Source organism: Scomber scombrus, unplaced genomic scaffold (assembly GCF_963691925.1).
Source record: "Scomber scombrus unplaced genomic scaffold, fScoSco1.1 SCAFFOLD_33, whole genome shotgun sequence".
NCBI classification, from domain to species: Eukaryota; Metazoa; Chordata; class Actinopteri; order Scombriformes; family Scombridae; genus Scomber; species Scomber scombrus.
The window spans coordinates 32,501-43,304 of record NW_026910112.1 but is presented as its reverse complement, the minus strand read 5'-3'; positions in this window follow the sequence as shown (position 1 = coordinate 43,304).

Here is a 10,804-nt window from a genome sequence, read left to right as displayed (position 1 = left end):
GGGGCCCCTTAGGCGCCCTCCGGTCAACAGGGGTGCTTCACAGAGAAAGTGCCCCAAATTGCCAAAAAGTGTCCCGTATGGTTCCTTATGGGTCACTCAAAATGCCCCATGTGGAACCTGGGTTCCATATGGGTCACTCAAAGTGAAAATTATTCTAAGTGTTTGAGCTCCAGGCTTGGGGGGGGGGTTCAAACCCTCTGGCCATGCCCGTTTCGAGGCTCCCTCCGCGGACTAAGTTGAGCCAGCAGTCCGCCTGGAAGAAGAGGGGAAAAAATCTGAAAATTCTTCTAAGTGTTTGACCTCCAGGCTTGGGGGGGTTCAAACCCTCTGGCCATGCCCGTTTTGAGGCTCCCTCCGCGGACTAAGTTGAGCCAGCAGTCCGCCTTGAAGAAGAGGGAAAAAAATCTGAAAATTATTCTAAGTGTTTGAGCTCCAGGCTTGGGGGGGGTTCAAACCCTCTGGCCATGCCCGTTTTGAGGCTCCCTCGGCGGACTAAGTTGAGCCAGCAGTCCGTCTGGAAGAAGAGGGAAAAAAATCTGAAAATTCTTCAAAGTGTTTGACCTCCAGGCTTGGGGGGTTCAAACCCTCTGGCCATGCCCGTTTTGAGGCTCCCTCCGCGGACTAAGTTGAGCCAGCAGTCCGCCTGGAAGAAGAGGGGAAAAAATCTGAAAATTCTTCAAAGTGTTTGAGCTCCAGGCTTGGGGGGGGTTAAACCCTCTGGCCATGCCCGTTTTGAGGCTCCCTCGGCGGACTAAGTTGAGCCAGCAGTCCGCCTGGAAGAAGGGGGAAAAAAATCTGAAAATTATTCTAAGTGTTTGAGCTCCAGGCTTGGGGGGGGTTCAAACCCTCTGGCCATGCCCGTTTTGAGGCTCCCTCGGCGGACTAAGTTGAGCCAGCATTCCGCCTGGAAGAAGAGGGAAAAAAATCTGAAAATTATTCTAAGTGTTTGAGTTCCAGGCTTGGGGGGGGTTCAAACCCTCTGGCCATGCCCGTTTTGAGGCTCCCTCCGCGGACTAAGTTGAGCCAGCAGTCCGCCTGGAAGAAGAGGGAAAAAAATCTGAAAATTATTCTAAGTGTTTGAGCTCCAGGCTTGGGGGGGGTTCAAACCCTCTGGCCATGCCCGTTTTGAGGCTCCCTCGGCGGACTAAGTTGAGCCAGCAGTCCGCCTGGAAGAAGAGGGGAAAAAATCTGAAAATTCTTCAAAGTGTTTGACCTCCAGGCTTGGGGGGGTTCAAACCCTCTGGCCATGCCCGTTTTGAGGCTCCCTCGGCGGACTAAGTTGAGCCAGCAGTCCGCCTGGAAGAAGAGGGAAAAAAATCTGAAAATTATTCTAAGTGTTTGAGCTCCAGGCTTGGGGGGGTTCAAACCCTCTGGCCATGCCCGTTTTGAGGCTCCCTCGGCGGACTAAGTTGAGCCAGCAGTCCGCCTGGAAGAAGGGGGAAAAAAATCTGAAAATTCTTCAAAGTGTTTGACCTCCAGGCTTGGGGGGGGTTCAAACCCTCTGGCCATGCCCGTTTTGAGGCTCCCTCCGCGGACTAAGTTGAGCCAGCAGTCCGCCTGGAAGAAGAGTGGAAAAAAAATCTGAAAATTCTTCAAAGTGTTTGAGCTCCAGGCTTGGGGGGGTTCAAACCCTCTGGCCATGCCCGTTTTGAGGCTCCCTCGGCGGACTAAGTTGAGCCAGCAGTCCGCCTGGAAGAAGGGGGAAAAAAATCTGAAAATTATTCTAAGTGTTTGAGCTCCAGGCTTGGGGGGGGTTCAAACCCTCTGGCCATGCCCGTTTTGAGGCTCCCTCGGCGGACTAAGTTGAGCCAGCAGTCCGTCTGGAAGAAGAGGGAAAAAAATCTGAAAATTCTTCAAAGTGTTTGACCTCCAGGCTTGGGGGGTTCAAACCCTCTGGCCATGCCCGTTTTGAGGCTCCCTCCGCGGACTAAGTTGAGCCAGCAGTCCGCCTGGAAGAAGGGGGAAAAAAATCTGAAAATTATTCTAAGTGTTTGAGCTCCAGGCTTGGGGGGGGTTCAAACCCTCTGGCCATGCCCGTTTTGAGGCTCCCTCGGCGGACTAAGTTGAGCCAGCATTCCGCCTGGAAGAAGAGGGAAAAAAATCTGAAAATTATTCTAAGTGTTTGAGCTCCAGGCTTGGGGGGGGTTCAAACCCTCTGGCCATGCCCGTTTTGAGGCTCCCTCCGCGGACTAAGTTGAGCCAGCAGTCCGCCTGGAAGAAGAGGGAAAAAAATCTGAAAATTATTCTAAGTGTTTGAGCTCCAGGCTTGGGGGGGGTTCAAACCCTCTGGCCATGCCCGTTTTGAGGCTCCCTCGGCGGACTAAGTTGAGCCAGCAGTCCGCCTGGAAGAAGGGGGAAAAAAATCTGAAAATTCTTCAAAGTGTTTGACCTCCAGGCTTGGGGGGGTTCAAACCCTCTGGCCATGCCCGTTGTGAGGCTCCCTCCGCGGACTAAGTTGAGCCAGCAGTCCGCCTGGAAGAAGAGGGGAAAAAAAATCTGAAAATTCTTCAAAGTGTTTGAGCTCCAGGCTTGGGGGGGTTCAAACCCTCTGGCCATGCCCGTTTTGAGGCCCCCTCGGCGGACTAAGTTGAGCCAGCAGTCCGCCTGGAAGAAGGGGGAAAAAAATCTGAAAATTATTCTAAGTGTTTGAGCTCCAGGCTTGGGGGGGGTTCAAACCCTCTGGCCATGCCCGTTTTGAGGCTCCCTCGGCGGACTAAGTTGAGCCAGCATTCCGCCTGGAAGAAGAGGGAAAAAAATCTGAAAATTATTCTAAGTGTTTGAGCTCCAGGCTTGGGGGGGGTTCAAACCCTCTGGCCATGCCCGTTTTGAGGCTCCCTCGGCGGACTAAGTTGAGCCAGCAGTCCGCCTGGAAGAAGAGGGGAAAAAATCTGAAAATTCTTCAAAGTGTTTGACCTCCAGGCTTGGGGGGGTTCAAACCCTCTGGCCATGCCCGTTTTGAGGCTCCCTCGGCGGACTAAGTTGAGCCAGCATTCCGCCTGGAAGAAGAGGGAAAAAAATCTGAAAATTATTCTAAGTGTTTGAGCTCCAGGCTTGGGGGGGGTTCAAACCCTCTGGCCATGCCCGTTTTGAGGCTCCCTCCGCGGACTAAGTTGAGCCAGCAGTCCGCCTGGAAGAAGAGGGAAAAAAATCTGAAAATTATTCTAAGTGTTTGAGCTCCAGGCTTGGGGGGGGTTCAAACCCTCTGGCCATGCCCGTTTTGAGGCTCCCTCGGCGGACTAAGTTGAGCCAGCAGTCCGCCTGGAAGAAGAGGGGAAAAAATCTGAAAATTCTTCAAAGTGTTTGACCTCCAGGTTTGGGGGGGTTCAAACCCTCTGGCCATGCCCGTTTTGAGGCTCCCTCGGCGGACTAAGTTGAGCCAGCAGTCCGCCTGGAAGAAGAGGGAAAGAAATCTGAAAATTATTCAAAGTGTTTGACCTCCAGGCTTGGGGGGGTTCAAACCCTCTGGCCATGCCCGTTGTGAGGCTCCCTCCGCGGACTAAGTTGAGCCAGCAGTCCGCCTGGAAGAAGAGGGGAAAAAAAATCTGAAAATTCTTCAAAGTGTTTGAGCTCCAGGCTTGGGGGGGTTCAAACCCTCTGGCCATGCCCGTTTTGAGGCCCCCTCGGCGGACTAAGTTGAGCCAGCAGTCCGCCTGGAAGAAGGGGGAAAAAAATCTGAAAATTATTCTAAGTGTTTGAGCTCCAGGCTTGGGGGGGGTTCAAACCCTCTGGCCATGCCCGTTTTGAGGCTCCCTCGGCGGACTAAGTTGAGCCAGCATTCCGCCTGGAAGAAGAGGGAAAAAAATCTGAAAATTATTCTAAGTGTTTGAGCTCCAGGCTTGGGGGGGGTTCAAACCCTCTGGCCATGCCCGTTTTGAGGCTCCCTCGGCGGACTAAGTTGAGCCAGCAGTCCGCCTGGAAGAAGAGGGGAAAAAATCTGAAAATTCTTCAAAGTGTTTGACCTCCAGGCTTGGGGGGGTTCAAACCCTCTGGCCATGCCCGTTTTGAGGCTCCCTCGGCGGACTAAGTTGAGCCAGCAGTCCGCCTGGAAGAAGAGGGAAAAAAATCTGAAAATTATTCTAAGTGTTTGAGCTCCAGGCTTGGGGGGGTTCAAACCCTCTGGCCATGCCCGTTTTGAGGCTCCCTCGGCGGACTAAGTTGAGCCAGCAGTCCGCCTGGAAGAAGAGGGAAAAAAATCTGAAAATTATTCTAAGTGTTTGAGCTCCAGGCTTGGGGGGGTTCAAACCCTCTGGCCATGCCCGTTTTGAGGCTCCCTCGGCGGACTAAGTTGAGCCAGCAGTCCGCCTGGAAGAAGGGGGAAAAAAATCTGAAAATTATTCTAAGTGTTTGAGCTCCAGGCTTGGGGGGGTTCAAACCCTCTGGCCATGCCCGTTTTGAGGCTCCCTCGGCGGACTAAGTTGAGCCAGCATTCCGCCTGGAAGAAGAGGGAAAAAAATCTGAAAATTATTCTAAGTGTTTGAGCTCCAGGCTTGGGGGGGTTCAAACCCTCTGGCCATGCCCGTTTTGAGGCTCCCTCCGCGGACTAAGTTGAGCCAGCAGTCCGCCTGGAAGAAGAGGGAAAAAAAATCTGAAAATTATTCTAAGTGTTTGAGCTCCAGGCTTGGGGGGGTTCAAACCCTCTGGCCATGCCCGTTTTGAGGCTCCCTCGGCGGACTAAGTTGAGCCAGCAGTCCGCCTGGAAGAAGAGGGGAAAAAATCTGAAAATTATTCAAAGTGTTTGACCTCCAGGCTTGGGGGGGTTCAAACCCTCTGGCCATGCCCGTTTTGAGGATCCCTCGGCGGACTAAGTTGAGCCAGCAGTCCGCCTGGAAGAAGAGGGAAAAAAAATCTGAAAATTCTTCAAAGTGTTTGACCTCCAGGCTTGGGGGGGTTCAGACCCTCTGGCCATGCCCGTTTTGAGGCTCCCTCCGCGGACTAAGTTGAGCCAGCAGTCCGCCTGGAAGAAGAGGGGAAAAAAATCTGAAAATTCTTCTAAGTGTTTGACCTCCAGGCTTGGGGGGTTCAAACCCTCTGGCCATGCCCGTTTTGAGGCTCCCTCGGCGGACTGAGTCGAGCCACCAGTCGCGTTACAGTCCAGTACATATGGAAGAATTCTTTTCCACTTCTTCCAGGAGGACCGCTGGCTCAACTTGGCCCAAGGAGGGAGCCTCGAAACGGGCATGGTCAGAGGGTTTGAACCCCCCCAAGCCTGGAGGTCAAACACTTAGAAGAATTTTCATTCTCTTCTTCCAGGCGGACTGCTGGCTCAACTTGGCCCACGGAGGGAGCCTCGAAACGGGCATGGCCAGAGGGTTTGAACCCCCCCAAGCCTGGAGGTCAAACACTTTGAATAATTTTCAGATTTTCATTCTCTTCTTCCAGGCGGACCGCTGGCTCGACTTAGTCCGCGGAGGGAGACTCTAAACGGGCATGGCCAGGGGGTTTGAACCCCCCCAAGCCTGGAGGTCAAACACTTTGAAGAATTTTCAGATTTTCATTCTCTTCTTCCAGGCGGACTGCTGGCTCGACGTAGTCCGCGGAGGGAGCCTCTAAACGGGCATGGCCAGGGGGTTTGAACCCCCCCAAGCCTGGAGGTCAAACACTTAGAAGAATTTTCAGATTTTTTTTTTTCTTTCTTTTTTTTCTTCTTCTTCTTTCTTTCTTCCAGGCGGACTGCTGGCTCGACTTAGTCCGCGGAGGGAGCCTCTAAACGGGCATGGCCAGAGGGTTTGAACCCCCCCAAGCCTGGAGGTCAAACACTTTGAATAATTTTCAGATTTTCATTCTCTTCTTCCAGGCGGACCGCTGGCTCGACTTAGTCCACGGAGGGAGCCTCTAAACGGGCATGGCCAGGGGGTTTGAACCCCCCCAAGCCTGGAGGTCAAACACTTTGAAGAATTTTCAGATTTTCATTCTCTTCTTCCAGGCGGACTGCTGGCTCGACTTAGTCCGCGGAGGGAGCCTCTAAACGGGCATGGCCAGAGGGTTTGAACCCCCCCAAGCCTGGAGGTCAAACACTTTGAAGAATTTTCAGATTTTTTTTTTTTCTTTTTTTCTTCTTCTTCTTCTTTCTTTCTTCCAGGAGGACCGCTGGCTCAACTTGGCCCACGGAGGGAGCCTCGAAACGGGCATGGCCAGAGGGTACGAACCCCCCCAAGCCTGGAGGTCAAACACTTAGAACAATTTTCAATTTTTTTTTTCTTCTTCCAGGAGGACCGCTGGCTCAACTTGGCCCACGGAGGGAGCCTCAAAACGGGCATGGCCAGAGGGTATGAACCCCCCCAAACCTGGAGGTCTTTTTTTTTTCTTTTTTCTTTTTTCTCTTTCTCTCTCTCTCAGGCTGAGGTTAGGGTGCCCCCACACACTCCCCGGACCCCCCAGGTGCCCCAAAATGAAAAAAGTGTCCCGTTTTGACCCAAGTGCCAAAAACGTACTCGAGTGCCCCCAGACACTCCCCGGACCCCCCAGGTGCCCCAAAATGAAAAAAGTGTCCCGTTTTGACCCAAGTGCTAAAAACTTACTCGAGTGCCCCCAGACACTCCCCGGACCCCCCAGGTGCCCCAAAATGAATAAAGTGTCCCGTTTTGACCCAAGTGCCAAAAACTTACTCGAGTGCCCCCAGACACTCCCCGAACCCCCCAGGTGCCCCAAAATGAAAAAAATGGTGCCCCTTTCCGACTCCAGGTCCCATTTCTTTCAGTCGAGAAAGTGCCCCAAAGTGATTTAAAGTCATTTTTGAGCAATAGAGGGGCCCCAAATGGAACCTGGAGTCATTTTGGGGCTCCAGGTTCCATTTGGGGCACCCCAACTTCCCCAAAATGAGTCCAAGTTCCTTTTGAGGCCCTTACGTTTTACCATACTTTTCAGATTAATACCTTAAGTCAGAAATGGATAATCAAATAACTTGTAACTCTATAAATATCAATCAAACAATTTTATTAAAAAACCAATGAACTACAACTCTAAACAATGAACATTTCCACACATTATTTAAACAACAAATAAAACTCGTACAAACACTCTTTAAATATAAATCAAACCATTTTATTAAAAAACCAATGAACTACAACTCTACACTATGAACATTTTTATACATTATTTAAACAACAAATAAAATGAACAAAATGAACACACACACACACACACACACACACACACACACGCACACACGCACACACACACATTAAATTCGTTTTAAAACTATTACAGCTTTTCTTTTTGGTGAGAGCCCGACCTTCATTTTCACCTGCTTGGCGAGTTTAGTCAAGGCGGCTGCCCTCTTCTTTGGAGTTTTCTTCAGAATGAAGAACAGAAACACAATTAGAACAGAAACACAATTAGCTGAGTGAATGTGTATTATGGTGTGATAGCGACCACATGGTTTCAACTTACTTTGATTTCCTCCTCCACCTCTTTCTTGGTAGGTGTGGGGGCAGCAGATGTTGTGGGGGCAGATGTTGTGGGGGCAGCAGCAGATGTTGTGGGGGCAGATGTTGTGGGGGCAGCAGCAGATGTTGCTTCCTCAGCAGCAACTGCCAGACAGACAAAATGGTCCCTCATTTCTTTGGCCCTGGCGAGGTCGGGGAAGAAGAGGCTGCCTGCGGCTTTCTCCGGCTTCTCCGGCTCCTGCAGCTGCTCCGGCCCCTCCGACTCCGACTCCGAGGAAGAAGAAGAAGAGGTGTCGGAGTCAGGCGAATTTTTGATTTGCCTTAGAACCAGCAACTGCTTCTGCAGAGGGAAAAACGAACAGCAAGAGAAAACAGGGCTGCAAATTAATGACAATGTAAGGATTGAGTTATTCAAATAAATTGAATATGGATATAAAATGTATATTTGTTATGTATTTTTCATTCACTCACATTGAGGTCAGCAACCATTTCCTTGAGCTTCTCCACCTCTGTGCTCAATTGGTTGACCCTCTGCTTTGCCAGAACACATGACGGGTTCTGGCAAGGATCAACTGTTTGGGTGGAGGACCCCTCTCCCGGGTCTTCGAGGTCCAGGGAGCTTACCATATTGGGTACAGGATTAGTGGCCCTCAGTTCGGAGAGCAGGGCAATGGCCGTCTTCTTTTTCAAATTCTGCCTCATCTTTTGCAGCCTGTGCATGCCCAAATCCTTGTGGGTCACCAGGTGTCTTTCCACGTTGCGTAGATATGGGATGCAATTTGGAATGGGGCAGGGTCCTGGGGGCAGGGGCAGCCGGCCGGTGGTCAAGTTGTTTAATATGGCCCTCTCCTTTTTATTGACCACAGCATGGCGTTCCCTCAGATGCTTTGCCAAGAATGCCAGCACTTTCCCACAAATGGGGCATTTGCCATGGCTTTTTGCTCTAGTCATCTATAAAATTAAAGAAAGAAAAAGTAGGTTCAGTGACCAGGAAACTGTCTCTGTCAGCAAGACATGAATCACATATGACAGACACAGCTGCATAATACACTCACATTTATAACACACTGTAACAAGCAGTTAAATTAACCGTTTTGAAACAAGAGTTCAGTCAGAGAAAGCATTAAAAAACTTCAAAATATTCCTGCAAATACTGCATAATACACTCACATTTATAACACACTGTAACAAGCAGTTAAATTAACCGTTTTGAAACAAAAGTTCAGTCAGAGAAAGCATTAAAAAACTTCAAAATATTCCTGCAAATACTGCATAATACACTCACATTTATAGCACACTGTAACAAGCAGTTAAATTAATCGTTTTGAAACAAGAGTTCAGTCAGAGAAAGCATTAAAAAACTTCAAAATATTCCTGCAAATACTGCATAATACACTCACAATTTGGGTCCCTAACACAATCTTTTCAAAGAGAATAGGTGAATAATACTCACATTCAAATGCACACGAAAATACCTCAACCTCACCGAGCAGCAATCTCCCCAAATGTGAGCAGCAAGCTCTTATATAGTCACTGGGAGGAGGCAAGATCAGTGGGAGTGTCACAGACACAGCAGCACCAAGCTGCACCTGGCAGCAAGCTTCAAAGAGCAGAGGATCAAAGGAGCCAATCATGAACTGAGTGGTTTGAAACAAAAGGTCAAAAAGAGTGTCACACACACAGCGGCAGCAAGCTGCACCTGGCAGCAAGCTTCAAAGAGCAGAGGATCAAAGGAGCCAATCATGAACTGAGTGGTTTGAAACAAAAGGTCAACCAAGGTGTCACAGCGGCAGCAAGCTGCACCTGGCAGCAAGCTTCAAAGAGCAGAGGATCAGAGGAGCCGATCATAAACTGAGTGGTTTGAAACAAAAGGTCAACCAGAGTGTCACAGACTCCAAGCAGTTAAATTAACCTTTTTGAAACAAAACTTCAGTCAGAGAAAACATTAAAACATTTATTTATATTATTTTTATTTATATATTTCTGCAAATACTGCATAATACACTCACATTTATAACACAGTATAACAAGCAATTTGGGGACTTCAGACACTTCAGAAAGTGCCCCAAATTGCAAAGAAACTGCCCCATTCTGACCTCTTCATTTTGGGGCACTTTCTCGACTGAAAAAAGTGCCCCTTATTGACCTGTTCATTTTGGGGCACTTTTTTGACTGAAAAAAGTGCCCCTTATTGACCTGTTCATTTTGGGGCACTTTCTCGACTGAAAAAAGTGCCCCTTATTGAACTGTTCATTTTGGGGCACTTTCTCGACTGAAACAAGTGCCCCTTATTGACCTGTTCGTTTTGGGGCACTTTCTCGACTGAAAAAGTGCCCCATGAATGGCCCGCGGAGGGAGCCTTGAAACGGGCATGGCCGGGCTGCTTGGCACCCCCCAAGCCTGGAGGTCAAACACTTAGAAGAATTTTCTATTTTTTTTTCTTCTTCCAGGCGGACCGCTGGCTCAACTTGGCCCGCGGAGGGAGCCTCGAAACGGGCATGGCCAGAGGGTTTGAACCCCCCCAAGCCTGGAGGTCAAACACTTAGAAGAATTTTCTATTTTTTTTTTTTCTTCTTCCAGGCGGACCGCTGGCTCAACTTGGCCCGCGGAGGGAGCCTCGAAACGGGCATGGCCAGAGGGTTTGGACCCCCCAGGTCAGGAGCTCTTTTTTTTTTCTTTCTCTCTCTCTCTGGCTGAGGTTAGGGTGCCCCCAGACACTCCCCGGACCCCCCCGGTCAACAGGGGCGCTTCCCAGAGAAAGTGCCCCAAATTGCCAAAAAAGTGTCCCGTATGGTTCCTTATGGGTCACTCAAAATGCCCCATGTGGAACCTGGGTTCCATATGGGTCACTCAAAATGCCCCATGTGGAACCTGGGTTCCATATGGGTCAGTCAAAATGCCCCATGTGGAACCTGGGTTCCATATGGGTCAGTCAAAATGCCCCATGTGGAACCTGGGTTCCATATGGGTCACTCAAAATGCCCCATGTGGAACCTGGGTTCCATATGGGTCACTCAAAATGCCCCATGTGGAACCTGGGTTCCATATGGGTCACTCAAAATGCCCCATGTGGAACCTGGGTTCCATATGGGTCACTCAAAATGCCCCATGTGGAACCTGGGTTCCATATGGGTCACTCAAAATGCCCCATGTGGAACCTGGGTTCCATATGGGTCACTCAAAATGCCCCATGTGGAACCTGGGTTTCATATGTACCGAACTTATACTTTTTCTCAAAATGCCCCATGTGGAACCTGGCTTCCATATGGGTCACTCAAAATGCCCCATGTGGAACCTGGGTTCCATATGGGTCACTCAAAATGCCCCATGTGGAACCTGGGTTCCATATGGGTCAGTCAAAATGCCCCATGTGGAACCTGGGTTCCATATGGGTCAGTCAAAATGCCCCATGTGGAACC